The sequence below is a fragment of the Anabrus simplex genome, chromosome 2 (genome assembly GCF_040414725.1).
Source record: "Anabrus simplex isolate iqAnaSimp1 chromosome 2, ASM4041472v1, whole genome shotgun sequence".
NCBI lineage: Eukaryota > Metazoa > Arthropoda > Insecta > Orthoptera > Tettigoniidae > Anabrus > Anabrus simplex.
In genome coordinates this window covers 1,145,108,786-1,145,119,757 of record NC_090266.1, presented here as the reverse complement: position 1 = coordinate 1,145,119,757, position 10,972 = coordinate 1,145,108,786, and the positions used below count along the sequence as shown (strand labels likewise).

Genomic DNA, 10,972 nt, shown 5'->3' with positions numbered 1-10,972 from the left:
ATCCATTTCTACAACATGGTATCCTCCGACTAGGCGGACGGCTACAACACGCAGACATCTCGAACGACGAAAAGCACCCAATACTTCTGGATGGCTCACACGCTTTCTGTAAACTTCTGATAAAACAAACTCATATAAGACTTCACCATCTAGGAGTTTCAGCTATCCTAACTGAACTACGCACAGAATTCTGGATCTTGCGAGCACGCCAAACAATCAAGAAGGTCTTACACACTTGCCTTCCGTGTAAAGTTGTTCACCGGAGGAGACCGACGGAATTAGAAGCACCACTTCCCCTGGATCGTCTACGTCCTTCCAGACCATTCGAAGTAACGGGACTAGACTTCGCAGGACCACTGTACGTTACTTCTGGCAACCTCATGAAGAAAGCCTACATTGCATTATTCACCTGTGCAACAACGCGTGCCTTACACTTGGAACTGTGCGGTGACATGTCGACAGACAAATTCCTACAGGCCCTGCAGAGGTTTATAGGCCGACGCGGTATACCACACACGATCTACAGCGACAACGCTCAGACATTCCATTCAGTGAACGCAGAGTTAACAGACTTGTGGAGAGAACTGACAGCGGCACGGACACACCACTATATGGCCCAACAAGGTATCACATGGAAGTTCATTGTCCCACGTGCCGCTTGGTTGGGAGGATGGTGGGAAAGACTAATTGGCCTCACCAAGCGATGTCTACGGAAAATACTTGGACGTTCCACTATTGATGATGAAGGGCTACTGTTTTGACCAGCATAGAAGCCGTATTAAACACAAGACACAAGACACAACATGATGACAATGGTGGTGTATTGACTCCAGCCCACTTCCTCGTTGGCGATCGACTCACCACGATACCTACTGGACCAGAACCACCTAGGAGAGACCTTGTTAGCACCTTCAGACTACTCCAGCGAATGACTGACGACTTCTGGAAGCGTTGGAGTAAAGAGTATTTGCTACTATTACGGAATTTTCACGAAGTTCGCCAGCCCAGAGACCACGGGTCAAGAATCAGGGTCGGTGACGTAGTTTTACTACAAGAGGATACACGCCCAAGACACATGTGGAATAAAGCACGGGTCGAAGAATTACCCGAAGGACGTGACGGGAGAACTAGAATGGTTATTCTTCGCACCTCGGACGGAAACAATGTGACACGACCTGTCCAGCTGGTCATCCCACTCGAGATAGACCAGGGTGGGGAGGATGTTGGAGATACATAGAAAAGGACTCGTACACACTCTAACGGCGTTATGTGATTTGGATATGCAATCTCCCTGTACATAGTTTAGTATTTCAAGTATAAGCTCCTGCTATCTAGCGGAGCTACTGGGAACTGCCATATCGCTTGTATTTATGCTTTTGTTTTGTACTGGTTTGTAGTAAGTAAGAATAAAGATGGCAGCCATGACGAAGTAAAGTGATTCAGTGTTTTATTTATTAGCGATATCCCCAACAGAGACAATAGGAAGCATGTTTCATTTCTGTGTTGATTAGAAGTACATCTTTAAATTATTACTACATAATAGATTTAAACTTTCTTTCATTCATAACATGAAGGAATTAATCTTAAATAATTTGCATGTGTTGAGTATGACAGCAAAAATTCATAAAATGTTACTTGTTTTAGTTACCAATGTAAGCTGAGAAATCAACTTATTTTACTTATTCAAAACGTAATTGAGCTAAGTCAAAGCTACAGACTTATCGTAACCTGCGTATAGTAAGTGGCATCAGCTAGGCTAGGGAGCCACTGATCAGGTAATCTCAGTCAGATTTTACTTGCAGCAGGAAGGCCAGTTACTTTCCCCTTCTCTTGTAGTTTACTGCATATGGATTACTCATCCAAGTGCGTACCACACATAATGTTGCTTAACTTCTGAGATCACAGGGAGTGTTTCAGCAAGGCTTTGCTGTTGACCTATTTTGAACTGCATTGCATTGTCATTATTAACCCGACAAGCTCTGAAATGAAAGTAGATGGATCCCAAGCCTGTTGTGAGTGTTCTGTATAAACATTTACTAGCTACAGCACTGAAATGAATGTACAACAAGAGTTTGATGAGATTTTCAATTGGTCCCTGGAGTGATTCCAGTACCCTTACCATTTGTCTGTTAGATTCCATGAGCAAGCTGCAACTCTTGAACCAAGGATGACCGAACTGAACACTCGCCGCCGATTACAGTAGTGCAAAACACATTACTTGCGGACTCTGGAATATTTTGTGAAGTGACAAATAATGCTACATGTTGTGATAGTCCAATGGATGTGTACGGATCTGGAAAATCCAAGGTGAATACTACTTACCGGAGTTCATTCTTCCCTCTTTGAAATCTGGTGAAGAAGGCATTATGGTGTGTGCCTCTTCTTCATGGTTTGGTCTTGGTCCACTGGTTTTAGTTCCTCAAACCATGAATGCCAAAATCTATGGAGCAATATTGAGCATTTCTATGCAAAACATCCCTGGAACTGGCCTTTTCTTTTTTCAACATGATAATGCACCTGTTACAACTTATATTAAGTAAACATAGCGGGACTGGCTGGGAGGTAAGCGTTTTTATTGTTCTTCCGACACTTCACCATCGTATATTCACAAGATTTTCTCTCTTTTTCTAAAATAATTTTTCTTTCCTTTTGTTACAGACTCCCTTTTACGCCTTAACACTTTATATCAAGATTTAACTTCAACCTCGGATATTCTTAAGGAGTTTCCCCCTGGTCATCGTACTTTAAATGTTAAGTCTATTCTCATCTACAAGATATTTAAAGTACATACTACAATACTCTAGCAACTTCTCCAGTATTTTGAAGAAAGAAGATAATTTCCTATGGTCCCTTACATACAGATTTTATCACAAACTCGAACATTGCCTTGTCGAGTGTTTTAGCTTAACATGAACGAACATTTTATCTCATCATTATTATTATCATCATCATCATAAGTATTTTTATTTCATATGTGCCAATTTTTGTATCTTTACACGTGTTTATTAGCTGAAGATTTTCCAAATCAGGAATGAAACATGTACTTTTTTAATCATTTAACTAGATTTTAAGCTGGAATGTGTTTTATGATTACATAGAGCAGCAATAAAAAGCAAATAAGTATTGGAAGGTGGGATTCTTCCTTCAACCTGTCCTTAGTTGAATGTACCCATTCATAAAGCGAAGGCCGTAATGGAGTGGTTTGTCAAAATGGGAGTGAAAGAAATGGAATGGCCAGCCCAAAGCCCTGATCTAAACCCAACTGAGCATCTCTGCGATAAGTTACAGAACCTACTGACAACCAGACTACACATCCTCAAAACGGTTTTGGAACTGTTCACCATGTTGCAGGCAAAATGGAAGAAAATACCTGCAGACATTTGCTGAAACATAGTGGAAAATCTTCCTAGAAGATAAAGGCAAAGTGTGAACCTGCATCATACTGACGCCATAGCAGCTATAGTTAAGCGAGCACCTACAGGCGTTTAGTCACTTACGCAAATGCTGCTTTTTTTTTTTTTTGCGTCGCACCGACACAGATATGTCTTATGGCGACGATGGGACAGGAAAGTGCTAGGACTGGGAAGGAAGCGGCCGTGGCCTTAATTAAGGTACAGCCCCAGCATTTGCCTGGTGTGAAAATGGGAAACCATGGAAAACCATCTTCAGGGCTGCCGACAGTGAAGTTCGAACCTACTATCTCCCGAATACTGGATACTGGCCGCACTTAAGCGACTGCAGCTATCGAGCTCGGTTTCTGCAAATGTAGTGTGCTTCTGATACCTATAAAACACCAAAGCCAGCTATACTAAGGTCAAGTCAATTAAATTTGTCATAAATAAGATATTATAAATTCTAAACTTGCAAATTAATAAATAAGATATTATAAATTCTAAACTTGCAAATTAATACATAAAGTACTGAAATGTCTAATAAATTAGGAAAAGTAATCAGGCTTATAGTTTTATGCAACTATTGACTATCACGATAATAGTCAAGGAAACTCTAGTTTTATGAAGCATTCCAATCACAGGGATATTACATTTCATTTCAAAACTTCAACATCCAGATTTGAACTGTGGTTACCTTCGCGAGAAGCCAGTGATGATGTCACTCAACTATCATACCTATAAACTAATAAACTCGTCGCCATAAGACCTATCTGTGTCGGTGCGACGTAAAGCCCCTAGCAAAAAAAAACCTAATAAACAAAATAGGGAAGAATTAGGAACTTATTTACCTTTTTTCCTCATGTGAAAATTGAAATTCTCCCTTTTCTCCCTTTAATAACAGATTCAAAAGGTTTTCATGCTACTACGAGGGCTGTAAATAAAGCAATATGCTTTGATAGAACTCAATATTTAATGAACTAGCATTACATTCCTTCAATGTAGTCACCCGCACAGTCTATTACCTTTTTCCAAATGGCAGGAAGCCGTTGGGGACCGTTGACAAGTCGTTCTCTGTTGATGACAGTGACAGAGCACCCTACTGGGCAGAGTACAGATGCCACGTGAGGAAATCGGTGGCCTCGGAGGGGTTCCTTCAACTTTGGAAATGTTGTATACAAGAACAGGTATACAGGAACACAACTATATTTTATTGCTTCAGAGAGTCTTAACAACATATATACATACATTCAAATAAAACTTTCCTCGAAGCAGTTTCAAAATTATAAACAGTTAACGTTGCTTGAAGACTGAAGTTCAAAAAAACGTACACTTTATATACATATATACATGAATCTATCTTGATGCAAAAGTTCATTGAAAAGCTAGAGTTCTTGATAGTTGAAAACTATCTATTCTATACCGTCATAAGTGTAAACAGTAGCGAAAGCTTGCACTAACAGAATATTAGTTGTTTTTGTAACTTGTCAGGAACTGACAATGAAATACATAATTAGTAGAATACTAATTGATGTGTCATCGGACTCGAGGTGAAACCTCAAACACTCAGAATCAGTCCACCTATTCGAGACACCTTTTTAAGAGGGATAGCCTCCGTGTTCGACGGGCACTGGCAAGTCCTCGCCTTTGGCTGGAAGGCAGCGCCTTTATATAGCTGGCTGATGTAACGGTCACCACCTCGAACCCAGCTCCTCTTCCTCCCCTAAACCCTGCCCTGCCAAGCCTTGACAATTCCACCCTCCTCAACTTACTCCTTATCCAGGTACTCTCGTCCCTTAACCAGTCCATGCCAAGCCGCCAGCTAATTATTAGCTAATCCCCCCCCGTTCACACACCGCCCTGCCCAAGAAGTCAACTCCTCATCATACCCCCTGTTACACCTGCACCCTCTCGGACTCCCCTAACTTCCTCCTATAATTATGTCCAAACTTCAAAATTAGTTATGAAGCAACATTGGGAATGGTCACTTATTGGATGGGTGACCATCCACCTGATGTTGCCTCCCCCTCTTCGTTGGACTCTAACCACAGAGTGCCAACGACCCCCCCCCCCCACTAACCCCTGCCCTACTAAGGGCACCTCTGGCACCACCTGGGGCCCAGGCCATATCCTGGTCAGTTCGATCCCCACACAACTATACCAGTTCACCTACAACCGTTATGTCCCTACTATCCGAATTATGAAATAGCACTCAAGGCCTGAAACATTGGTCGACGGGCTAAAATCACTCATTGGTCCCTCGGAACCTCTGAGAAGCTGGTCTGAAAGGCAAGCGCAGTGCAGACGTCTCGTAGAGTCGAGAACAATCCAGGCTGTTGCGTGCGCGGAGCAGGCGGCGCAGAGCGAGGAGCGCGCAGACACACGACACCCTCCCCTCCTAATTGCGCCGGTACGGCGCGAAGCGGCAGCAGCGTTGGCGGCGGCAGCGATCCTGGGCAGGAGAGTCGGCCGTCTCTGTTGTGTTGTCTGGAGCCGGGACTGGGCGAAGTGGAGAAGAATCTTCCTGAAAGGAACCCATATGAATTAAGTGATCTAGAGCTCGTTCAGCAATAGACTTGGCAGGTTTAACAATACAATCAATAGTAGAATATGGACGATATCGGAGGTGTATCTGGTCCTGGTGGCGGCAGATGCGTTTCTCAGCAGTCTGAATCTCGTAGAGACGATGGCCTAAGGTGCGGCAGATGACACCAGGTAGCCAGAGCGGATTGGACTTGAAGGTGCGAATGTAGACCTTGTCGTTGACATTAAACTTCGTTGGAGAGTGCTTCGGCTGGGCAGGAAGAGGCTGCAACAGAGAAAGTAAAGTTCTGTGAGGGCGTCCATGGAGCTTTTGAGCGAGTGTTACATTGTCAGCGACGGGCAGAGTTCTATAATTTCTAGGAGCTGTAACAAGGCTTGCTCTTTACTTAAACCTGAAGATACGGCTTTCTTCATACTTTTCTGAAAAGTCTGCACAAAACGTTCAGCTTCACCATTAGATTGAGGGTGAAAAGGCGGTGCTAGGATGTGCCGAATACCATTATATGTACAGAAGTTCTGGAAAGCAGTAGCAGTAAATTGCGGTCCATTGTCGAAAATTAGCAGTTGAGGTAAGCCTTCAGTTGCAAATATCTTCTGAAGTGCACGAATGGTAGCTTCTGTAGTAGTAGTAGAATGCATGTCAACTAAGTAGGGAAAGTTACATAGAGAATCTATCACGATGAGCTACATGGAGTTGAGAAAAGTCCAGCGAAGTCGATGTGTACTCGTTCCCATGGAGAAGTAGAAGGAGGCCATGAAGCGAGGTCAGAGGACGGGGCGTTCTGATGAATTTGACATTGTTCACAATGGCGGTGTCAATACCGGGCCAATAGCAGTGTTGACGTACAAGCTGTTTAGTGCGGGATATACCCCAATGACTTTGATGTAACAAGTCGAGAACTCGTTGTCGTAGACTCAGTGGGATAACCACTCGGAAGAGGGAGCCTGTCTCTGAGAGTATAACTCCGGCACGAGTCGTGAGACGATGCTGAAGACGATGATAAGGCGCTAGGCTGGAAGGGAGTTTGTTCTGAAGAGGCCAACCGTTGCGTATGTAAGTACGTACTGTAGCAAGCGTATTGTCCTTATCCGTTGCTTTAGCGATGCAGGTAGCGTCAATGGGAAAGCTGGATACAGTGTCTTCGAGTTCGATGTCCAACTGGAGACATTCTGATTCCTGGGAACCGAAGGTGGTGTCAGGACCCACTGGTAAGCGAGAGAGGGCATCAGCATTACAATGCTGGGATGTGGCACGATAGGTGATCTGATAGGAATAATCAGAAAGGAATATGGACCATCTTTGAAGTTTACGGAGCGAATGCTCAGGGATCTTATTACCAGGATGGAATAAGTGTACAAGAGGCTTGTGATCACTAATGATCAGGAAATGGTTGCCATAGAGATATTCGTTGAAACGGCGAATGCCAAAGATGATAGCTAAAGCTTCTTTTTCAATCTGAGAGTAACGACGTTGATGCTCGTTGAGTGTCTTTGAAGCGAAAGCTATAGGACGTTCTTGTCCATGACGATCCTTCTGAGAGAGAACGGCGCCGATTCCATAATCTGAGGCGTCCGTGGCGAGCGTGAGGAGCTTGCCGGGCTGAAAGTGAGTGAGTTTGACAGCTTGAACAAGGGCTTTGCTGATAGCTTGCCAGGCATGTTGGCATTGCGGAGACCACTGAAATTTAACACCTTTCTTGCGTAAGGCGTTCAACGGAGCTGCAACTGAAGCGAAGCGTGGAATGAACTTGTTATAATAGTTCGCTTTGCCTATGAAAGATTGGAGCTGCTTGATGTTCTGTGGTGCAGGCATGTTGACGATCGCAGAGACATTCCGTTCACTAGGTCGAATGCCGTTCTTATCGAGGATATGACCTAAGTAGTGTACTTGCGGTTGAAAGAAAGTGCATTTATCTAAGTTCGCGCGGAGATCATTTTTTTCAATTTAGTGAGAAGTAAGCGCAGATTATGGAAATGTTCTTGATGATCTTTGCCAGTCACCAGAATGTCATCAAGGTAATGCGCACAACCAGGAATGGAGGCGGTGAGCTGCGCTAAATAGTGCTGGAAAATAGCAGCTGATGAAGAGACGCCGAAAGGGAGACGCTGGAGCTGGAGCAGTCCAAGAGGAGTATTCAGCGTGAGAAATTGCTTGGATTCGTCGTTTAAATGTAGCTGTAGATAGGCTTCCTTTAGATCCACTTTAGATAAATATTGACCACCTGCTAAACGGCGAAATAATTCTTCCGGACGGGGAATTGGAAAGACGTCGGTTTCAATCTGTGAGTTGACCGTAGAGCGAAAATCACCACAAAGGCGTACCTTGCCATTGGGTTTCTTAACGACGACCAGAGGAGTAGCCCATTGACTGGAAGTAACAGGGACCACTATACCGGCTTCTATCCATCTGTTTAACTCTTCATTAACTTGGTCTTGAAGTGCAAGTGGAACAGGACGGGCTTTGAAAAAGCGAGGCTTGGCTCCTGATTTCAGCTGTATGTGAGCAGTGTAGTCCTTGGCGGTGCCTAGTGTAGAGTCGAAGTCTTCAGGAAATTGCTCCAGGAGATCCGTAACATCAGAGGTAGGTTGCAAGGTAGAGACTCCATTGACGTTGTCATGAATTTGGAAGCCGAATAAATTGAAGAGATCCATGCCAAGAATATTAAAAGCTGTGTAGTTGTTGACTACTAGTAAGGTAATGACTTTCTGAATACCCTTAGGGGGCAGTCACACAGGCTCGATCGAACGACTGCGATCAACCGACTAAGAAAACAAACCTACAGAGGGCAGTGGCACCAGTCACACAGCATCGATCGTCAGCGATCAACTACGAGCGATGAAGATCGACTGGTTTGTGAAAACAAACGTGTCCGTTTTTCAGTCGCAGTCGTTCGATGATGGCGGACGCAACATAGTCATCTGTTGATGAAATCGAAACATTAATTTGCTTAGTGTATGAAAACAAAGTGGTGTATAATCCTAGACTCCCTGGATATAGTAATAGGGAGACCGTGAATTTTGTATGGCATTCTATAGCGTCGAGAACTGGGACAAAAACTGGTAAGTAATTATTATATTTTTACGATTATCTTATGAATAGTGTTATCTTAGATTATTTATTGATAAAATATATTATACGGAATAGATTGGTAAAAAAAGTTATGCTAGGAGAACTAGTAATTATCATTCTTGTAACTTAATTGAAGAAATGTTTGGAAAACATAAGCAGTGCTTTCCTAACCTCCATCTCGTACCGGTACCTAATGAAATGAATAGGCCTACCATTGTTCGCTTTAATGACAAATAAGTGTAGGCCTATGCCATAAGTAGGTCTAACATGTATATTTTCTTTGTCACAATATTCTGATTCATTGTTTCAGGAAAAAGTTGTGCCAAAACAAGGCAAATTCTGAAGGCTGGATATCGAACTTGGAGAGATAACATCCTCCCTCTCCTCCCAGGTTCTGCTGTACAGAAAACATAAAATGGGTCTACTTCAACGCTCTCAACTTTCTGGAACTCTTCATTGCTGGAAAAAGGTACAATTCTGTAATATTTATTTTTAAAAGTAGGCCTACACTACAGACCAGTGTTATAGTTGTGAAAGAGTGAGGGGAAGATTCAGTCTGTAGGCCATAAGTTCCACCCATCTGTTCATTAATTTATCAGATATAACTGAAAGTAATATAATATAATCCAACCTAACAATCATCTTACTAAAATAATTATTGAAAGTAACAATTTCTTAAGCAGAAGGCTTGTGTCCAGACTAAAATATAGCTCCAATTTAGAAGAATTGCATTAATATGTTGTTCATTTTTTTCAGTTCTGTAACAAACACATCTATGGAAGTGGCACCTGATGTGTGAGAGCCTTTTCACCAAGCTGAAATAGAGGAGGAGGAAGCAGAAATAATTTGTGTTGGAGGGGTCTTACTCCTACAGATCAGAAATTACTGAAGGGACTTTAACTTCCAGTCCAGTGGCTTCTGCTTCCACAAACAGCTCTGCCAGCAGTTAAAAATAAAAGAAACAGAAATGTGAAAGTGACAGTGACAGTGATGTGTTAAGTGAATATTTAGAAAAGATACTGAAAACTGAAAAGAAAATGTAATCAGTGTTATTTTTAGTGTCTTTGTGATGACATGGAAAGAATGAGTGTACTAGGTCGAAGGGTTTTCAGAGTTAAAATTCAGGAAGTGTTGTATACAGTGTTAGATCAAGAAAGAATCAAATAAAATTTATGTTCTTGAGAAATGTTCTACTTTTTTAATTAAATCAGTTTTTGTTATACTTATCCATCAATATTTATTTGAATCCTCAGTGAGTTATGTGTATTAACACCTGATGGGAAAGAACCTTAACTCCAATTTTTTAAAATTATTAGCATTATTACAACATCTTAATTTGTATATTTTATGTGGTAGAACATGTATGGTTTACAAGGAAAGGAGTATTTTGAAATACATGTAGTAGGTCCCTTCTGTGTGTATGTAGTAAGCAGTTGTACAGCACAGGTGGTCTGAAACCAGACCGGCGTATTGATAGTTCTGTCCAAGAGCTGACTTCCTTCTTTTGGTACCTATACTGTTGATCACAACTGCAAACTCATTGCATTAGGTATGTACAGCACAGGTGGTCTGAAACCAGACCAGTGTAAAGACATGAGTAGTTTTGTCCAGGAGCTAACTGTCTTCTTACAGAATACTGTTGAACACAACTGCAAGCTCATTGCATTGGGTTTACTGCATCTATATTCAATGTTGCCTACTATACTGCCATCCTGGAAGAATACACATCCTAAATACCTATTTGAAATTATCTACCTGTTCCAATTTTGTATTCTCAACCTGACATTCAGTTCTACTACTCTTTCCTACTGCCATCACTTTAGAATTGAAACGACTAATTTTCATGTCATATTCATTGCATCCTTTTTGAAGTTGCAAGATATTAGATTGCACAGTTTCAATAGAGCAAGTCGTTTGCATAGGACAAAATTCTTACTAGAGTTATACCTGACAGAATCCCTCCCTGCCA

The 10,972-nt window shown here is 42.2% G+C and overlaps 1 long non-coding RNA gene across 1 annotated transcript; it reads left to right on the top strand.

Moving 5' to 3' along the window:
- The first annotated feature begins 8,663 nt into the window (after positions 1–8,663).
- LOC137498424 (uncharacterized) lies at positions 8,664–9,880 on the top strand. The gene is made up of 3 exons (XR_011017798.1): positions 8,664–8,993; positions 9,314–9,472; positions 9,760–9,880. It is a non-coding gene; the product is annotated as an uncharacterized lncRNA (long non-coding RNA).
- The last annotated feature ends 1,092 nt before the right edge of the window (positions 9,881–10,972 follow it).